The sequence below is a fragment of the Odontesthes bonariensis genome, chromosome 13 (genome assembly GCF_027942865.1).
Source record: "Odontesthes bonariensis isolate fOdoBon6 chromosome 13, fOdoBon6.hap1, whole genome shotgun sequence".
NCBI lineage: Eukaryota > Metazoa > Chordata > Actinopteri > Atheriniformes > Atherinopsidae > Odontesthes > Odontesthes bonariensis.
This window is the reverse complement of record NC_134518.1, coordinates 28,400,652-28,406,651: the sequence shown is the minus strand read 5'-3', so window position 1 is coordinate 28,406,651 and position 6,000 is coordinate 28,400,652. Positions and strand designations below refer to the sequence as shown.

Sequence of the window (6,000 nt, the reverse complement as noted above, 5' to 3'; positions counted from 1 at the left end):
AGGTTTCTGGTTAAAAATGGTGTCACCTGGCAGTAATGCATTACTACCCCAACAACGTGGTGGAAATGCACCAGGCTGTTTCACAGTGGTCATTAAACACGAACGGAACACTTTGATGTTGCCAGACACCAAGTATAGCATATGGTGCTGTGAGCTTGCACGTTAGTTGTATACAAAGGAAGAGAAACATGCAAAAAAAAAAGACCACAGCTGTCAAAAATGTCAGTTTCTAAAATGAGATTTTTATAGGTTTTAAATTTTGGAAATTGTATCTAACAGGCTTTGTAGATTAATAGTTTGTTTTTAAAACATAAGTAGTTTTATGACGTCTAATATGACGTGATAATGTGCCTAATCTTGTATCACAAGCGTTGTAAAGTTATTGCTAATACACACTGCAATGTCATTATTGAAATGTGCAGCCGTGTGTAGATATAGAAGGGAAACAATGGAAGAGAACAGAGGAAGTATTGAAGGTGACGCTGAAATAAATGGCCATTCTGGACAAATCTCTGGTGTGCAATAAGTTTGCTAATTTCCCAAACACTACTTTTTTTTTGGTTCATGAAAAAGACATTCTTGACATGACTCTCCAGGGAAGACATGTGATGGCTGAAATATAGGCGCCAACTCACTTTGCCAAAAGCACGTTAGCATTGCACTCACAGCTTCGGTGACAAAGTGTTGATGAGAGGTGACCTTGCTTTGATAACATCAGGGTCATCCTCTCTTTTTAAAAGGACCAAGTAAAAACAGAACCAATATGAATATATTACTACACTGAATGTCTTGTAGGTATACATGACTGAGAGGTTAACTTGTCATGCTCTGTGGCATCCAAAGTGATGAAAATGTCAAGGCTTTTACATCAGTCAACAGCAACAAACAGCCTTAGTTTTACCAAAATAATTCATAATTGTAGATTCAAAATTAAAGCTGTATGGTTCATTTTCATGCAGGTCTTAGTACATGACAAAATGGAGAATTAATGGTCTTTCAGTAAATATAAGTAGGGTGCTGTTTGTGTAGGAGGCTTTTCCTGAAATGTTTCAGATTTGGACTATTTATATTTAAGTTATTCATCGTTGTCTTATGAGACTCCTCTAATCATCCCTGTGTATGTACCTACAATGATAGAAGAATTTCTATCAATATGTTTAAGTGGCTAATTACATAATTGTACAGCTCTTACAGCACATGCATCGTCCTTGTTTCTATGCAGTATGCTTCTCTTGCTTGCTATTTTCGTCTGCCTCTTCAGTCACACTTGACAGTTGGCCAGCATCAACTACTGAACCGACTCCACTATACAGAAAAAGTTATGACAAATAACAGATGCAAAACAGTTACAGCCCGAGGGATATTTAGCAATCACGTTACAAGGATGAAGAAAGGAGATTAGATTGTCACTTGGCTCGGTGCACTTTTCCATGCTGTTGCTCTTTCTCTTCATATCTATTTAATTTTACATATTTATCAAGCATTATTTGTTTCTCTGAGGAGTATGGGCGGTGAACCTTTCTGTCTGACATGGCTGGAAATGGCACAGCAGTAATTGTCAAAAGCTCGAGCAAGAGAAGTGCATATCTCAGTGTGTGTGTGTGTGTATAAAGGGGAAAGGAGGAGGAGAGAGGAAAGGAAAGGGTGGGGAGGTGCAGGGAGAGTGCATGTATGAGGGAGGGTGAAGGAGAGGGAGAGAGAGACACAGCGGGAGAACAAGCAGCTCGCCTCATTCCGCTGCTTTCTCAGCATCCATTCGGTGAGACCCTATTCCGGAAAGGAGCGAGCTATACAACACGCAAATTCGAGAGAAAGAAAATCAATTGATGGAGGACATCATGGAAAACTAACACATAATCGGAGTTCTCTGGCATCCACTGTCACCTTTTATAGCTTTGCCGGAGGTGTGTGAAAGTTTCCATCCTGGGGGGGACACCCTCCCGTTGATGTGGGGATGAGCAGCAGATACTGAATCCCACTCTGAAGGCATGACGAGAGCTGTGAGGACCAGCTGGATTCAGTCGCAGTGGAGCTGGTAGTGCATACCAGAAGAGATCCTACTGTCTTTTTTTTTCCCTCTTGCTCTGTCCCTCTCACACACAATTTCCAGTATAATACATGACATTATTTCACTGTGCCAAGGTGGAATATCAAAAGGGAGCAAGTCAAACGAAATCATCCCACAGCAGGAAAGTAAAGGGGAATGGATTATGTTCCAATTCAGTGAAGGACATCCTGATCAAAAAAGTAAGTTCTAATCAGAAACAGCTCTGAATTTGGTTAATTTTGATCAATCTGATTGTGAGAGACTTTGAGGATATGTGCATTTTTTTATTTATGGAACAGCACTGAGCTCATTTGTGACAGCTTTTCTTGTGGACTATAGGATTTTTTTTTAATGGTATTTCAAGGTAAGGAAACATCTCCTTCCTTAACATTCTTAGCAGCTTCTAGAGTTTATCTAGAAAGATGCAGCTTAGACAACTGAAAAGCTTGGAAAGACCGAAACAGTAATGTTAAAAGATGGAAAGGGGAATATGAAAATGGTGTTATTTTAGCCTCTAGCCAGTTTTACAGAAAGTGCAAAGTTGGGAAATTAATATGGTAAAATATGAAATCCTGTCCCACAGCTTACAAATTCATGATTGCTTATTTGATGGCTACTGGAAGGCTACTCCCCTCTGCAGAAAATAACGTATCTCTGTGCATCTGCATACTTGTGCATGTGTGTTTCGCTGAGAAGGGAGATGCCGTTCTGCAAAGCAATTCATCTTTCCTTCCGAGCAACATTGTCACCAGGGGAGGCTGCTAGTGGAATGGACATAATTGCCGCAGTTGTTTGCACTGGTCGTTGCAACATCCAGCAACTGTGTATAAGGAATTACTCTTGTACCATAGCCATGTTTTTATTCATACCGATGAGCGCTTCTGCATTTTAAAAGCTGCCTTGTCTTTTGTATCTCTGAGGACAGAACTGATGGTGTCTAGTCTTGTCTTAGATGTCCTAAATTATACCTTACCCATAGTTTATATGGATGTCTGATTCAATTCTGGTACAGTAATTGCATCTTCTTACAGTTCCTTATTTTTCTGCTCTTCTTTCTTTTCTTTTTTTTCTTGTGCCTCTCACTTGCCAAGTTTCTTTCAACTGAAATGAAGACTCCTTTAGGTGACTCAGTGCAGGTGCTCTTTTAAAAAAAAAAGGAACAAACAAAAAAATGTTGGTGGAGGTGGGCAAGTGAGTCTATTGTCCTCTTAATCAATACCAGACAAGTGCAAGGCTACCTCCTTTTGTAAGGCAATGGTTGAAATATTTATTACATGAGCATCCTGTCGGTCCCCTGAAATATTTAAAATAATTTAATAATAAATGGCTTGTCTAGGTTGTCACAGTTTTTTTGGCTCAGACGGAGTCTTATAATGCCACCTGCTCATGTAACATGCAAAACAGTGACCATTATAAAAAAAGATATAAAAACGTTTCTCCTCTTTCAAAACATCCACTTGGGGGGAGTGGAGCCTGATGGGAAGTTGATGACAGCTCCTCTGTACCTGGCATTGACTGTCTATACTGGCTACAATTGTTCCTGTGGACATTTAGCTTCATTGTAAGAAGCTGCTGCTCACAAAAGTTCAGTTTAAACCAAATTTAGCATGCGGTTAACATCCTCTGGGTTTGTTTCCTCTAAAAAGGGATGCAAACTAGTTATCTGTTCTGCAAGTTAATTTTATCCAGTGAGCTTCACCTGCACTACACATTTGTTAAATACGCATACGAGCATGTACATATGTGTGTTAGAATAAAAGGGTTTCTGTATCTGGTATCTGCGTGGGTGTGTATTTGTCCAGACCTCTGAGCTTCATCCCTTTTGATGTTTTATTGAGTGTTAACCATGGTAGGGCTGACGCATTGCCTCTGATATGGAGAAGCATGGTTAAAGGAAAGTACTGAGACAGACTTTGCTGCTCTTGTATGTGCTTTAACTCCGAATTAGCAATGCTGTGTCTGCCTCTTTCAGCCCTTTGGATTTGGTAAACTATCTGGTTCAGGTACTGTACATGTGTAAAGCTGGATCTGTGTGCTTATACTCGTCTCTCCTTATAAGCAAGTAGGTTGTATTTGTGTCATTTATATACATATAATGTAACAGTTTATGGTGCATACTTTGTATCTGTAATCCCTACTTTTTTTTTTTTTTTACAACTTGAAGACAGTTATTTTATATATGATATACACATTTGTTGTTTCTAAGAATATAAAATGACAACTCTGGAGACTGGGTTACTTTTTCAGTTTGTGCTCTTTAGCCTCCAATTTGCTGTTTTCTTCCAATTCTGACAGCAACAAGGAAGCAGAGCAAAAATATGTATCATTTGAGCTCTACTCAAGGAGGGACAGCAGCTATGGGACATTTCCCAAAAATAAGAAATCTTAAGAAATTTTACTATTTGTCGAATTCTGCATTAAGATTAAGTACATCGTGTTAGAGGTATTAGATCTATTTAAACGTTTCTAAAGATGTCCTCTTTATCTGATCACTAGCTAGTACGGCCACAGCAGTAAAAGCACAGAATCTGTTTTAGATGTCCATTTTGTTTGCATGGTAAATGATAAAGATACTTGTTTGAAAATTGGACAGGCAGTTAACAGGATAATACAAAACCTCCTTAGAATATTTAAAGAATAAATGGGTATAGGAGTGGCTAAAACTTAATTTTCATGGAAAGGTTGGCATTTTCAAGTTTTTCAGATGTCATAACATGTTTTCATGATTTGGAGAAAATGTGAAATATATTAAGATATTTCACATTTTCTCCAAATCATGAAAACATGTTATGACACGTGACACTGGATATGTATTTAAAGCTACAGATTTAAGAGTAGCTGGAAGGAAGTCATATAGTTGCACAACCACACTAAGATCTGTCAGCTTCAGCTTGTAAACAGCTTCAAAATGCTACCAGATTTGAAAAGATTACCTATATTATGTAAAACTTCTTTTAAAATACTTTTATATTGCTAATTTGTTGTTAGAGGACAGACTTATTGAGAGCTCTGTCAAAATAAGACCTGTACCCAGAAGCAGTGTATTTTTAGCCTGGCCATTAAGGACATGGAAGAAAAATCAATGATCAGACTGAAACACTGGGTTTCAAATTTAACTTTTTTTTTCCTTCCGTCTTTGACCTCTGGATACAGTTGGGAGTGTGCACTTTGTAAAGTTTCCATTCAAAATTGACCAGCTAAAGAATCTTTGCATGAAACAGAACTCTTGTCTTAATCATTTATTGAAAATTATAACATGATTTATTTGGTTACTAAAGCATTCAAAGATTAATGCAGATTTAGAATCTGTTTGTAGTTTTACTACAGACTTCCACAATATGAGCTAATGTGTTTAACTGGTGCTGTCACTTAGAAATAAATTAACATTCTTGTGGTGGCCATCATGAGCCACACATCTGTGCATCATATACACCAGCTGGCTGAGACAAACAAAAGACCTTATTTTGAATCGAGGGCTGGTCAGCTGGAGACCAAGCAGTGAACGGATGAGGCTGATCTGTTGTCAGGCCCTTTGAATCCCTGATGAGGCGTAACACAATATGCTCAAACAGCTGGGTCATTTATGGAATATGCTTACTCATCATAGCTTAATGCCCCAAAAGAGGAGGGCATTTTGTTTGAATTAAGTGTAAAGGAGAGAAAAAATAATTTTATGCGTACATCAAAACTAAAAACAGGGCAATTACACTCCCATATTTGACAATAATAGTATACTGACGCACGTTTTGCTGTGTGCTCACTTTTCACAGTATGTATTTATGTTTGAGCCCGTCAGCTTGAAAGCTACAAACCTGCAGGTAAAGCTACAGTTCCTCCAGTGTACAAAAGGAAGAGGCTTGGCCTTTATTTTCTTTTGACGATGTGTTGTGCTAAGTGACTGCTGGTGGCACTGTAGCCCTTTTTCACTACAATAACTGGAGAGTAACATTCTC

At 38.4% G+C, this 6,000-nt stretch overlaps 1 protein-coding gene across 4 annotated transcripts in view; it reads left to right on the top strand.

Annotated features, from left to right (window-relative positions):
- The first annotated feature begins 1,707 nt into the window (after positions 1 to 1,707).
- Positions 1,708 to 6,000, top strand: part of lingo2 (leucine rich repeat and Ig domain containing 2) — a 216,076-nt gene continuing 211,783 nt past the window's right edge. For 3 of the 4 annotated variants that reach the window (XM_075481847.1, XM_075481844.1, XM_075481845.1), the window contains exon 1: positions 1,708 to 2,247. The gene's annotated coding sequence lies outside the window, so the exon portion shown is untranslated. Of the gene's footprint in view, positions 2,248 to 2,346; positions 2,412 to 6,000 lie in introns of all 4 variants that reach the window. The other variant, XM_075481846.1, reaches the window with a different exon arrangement.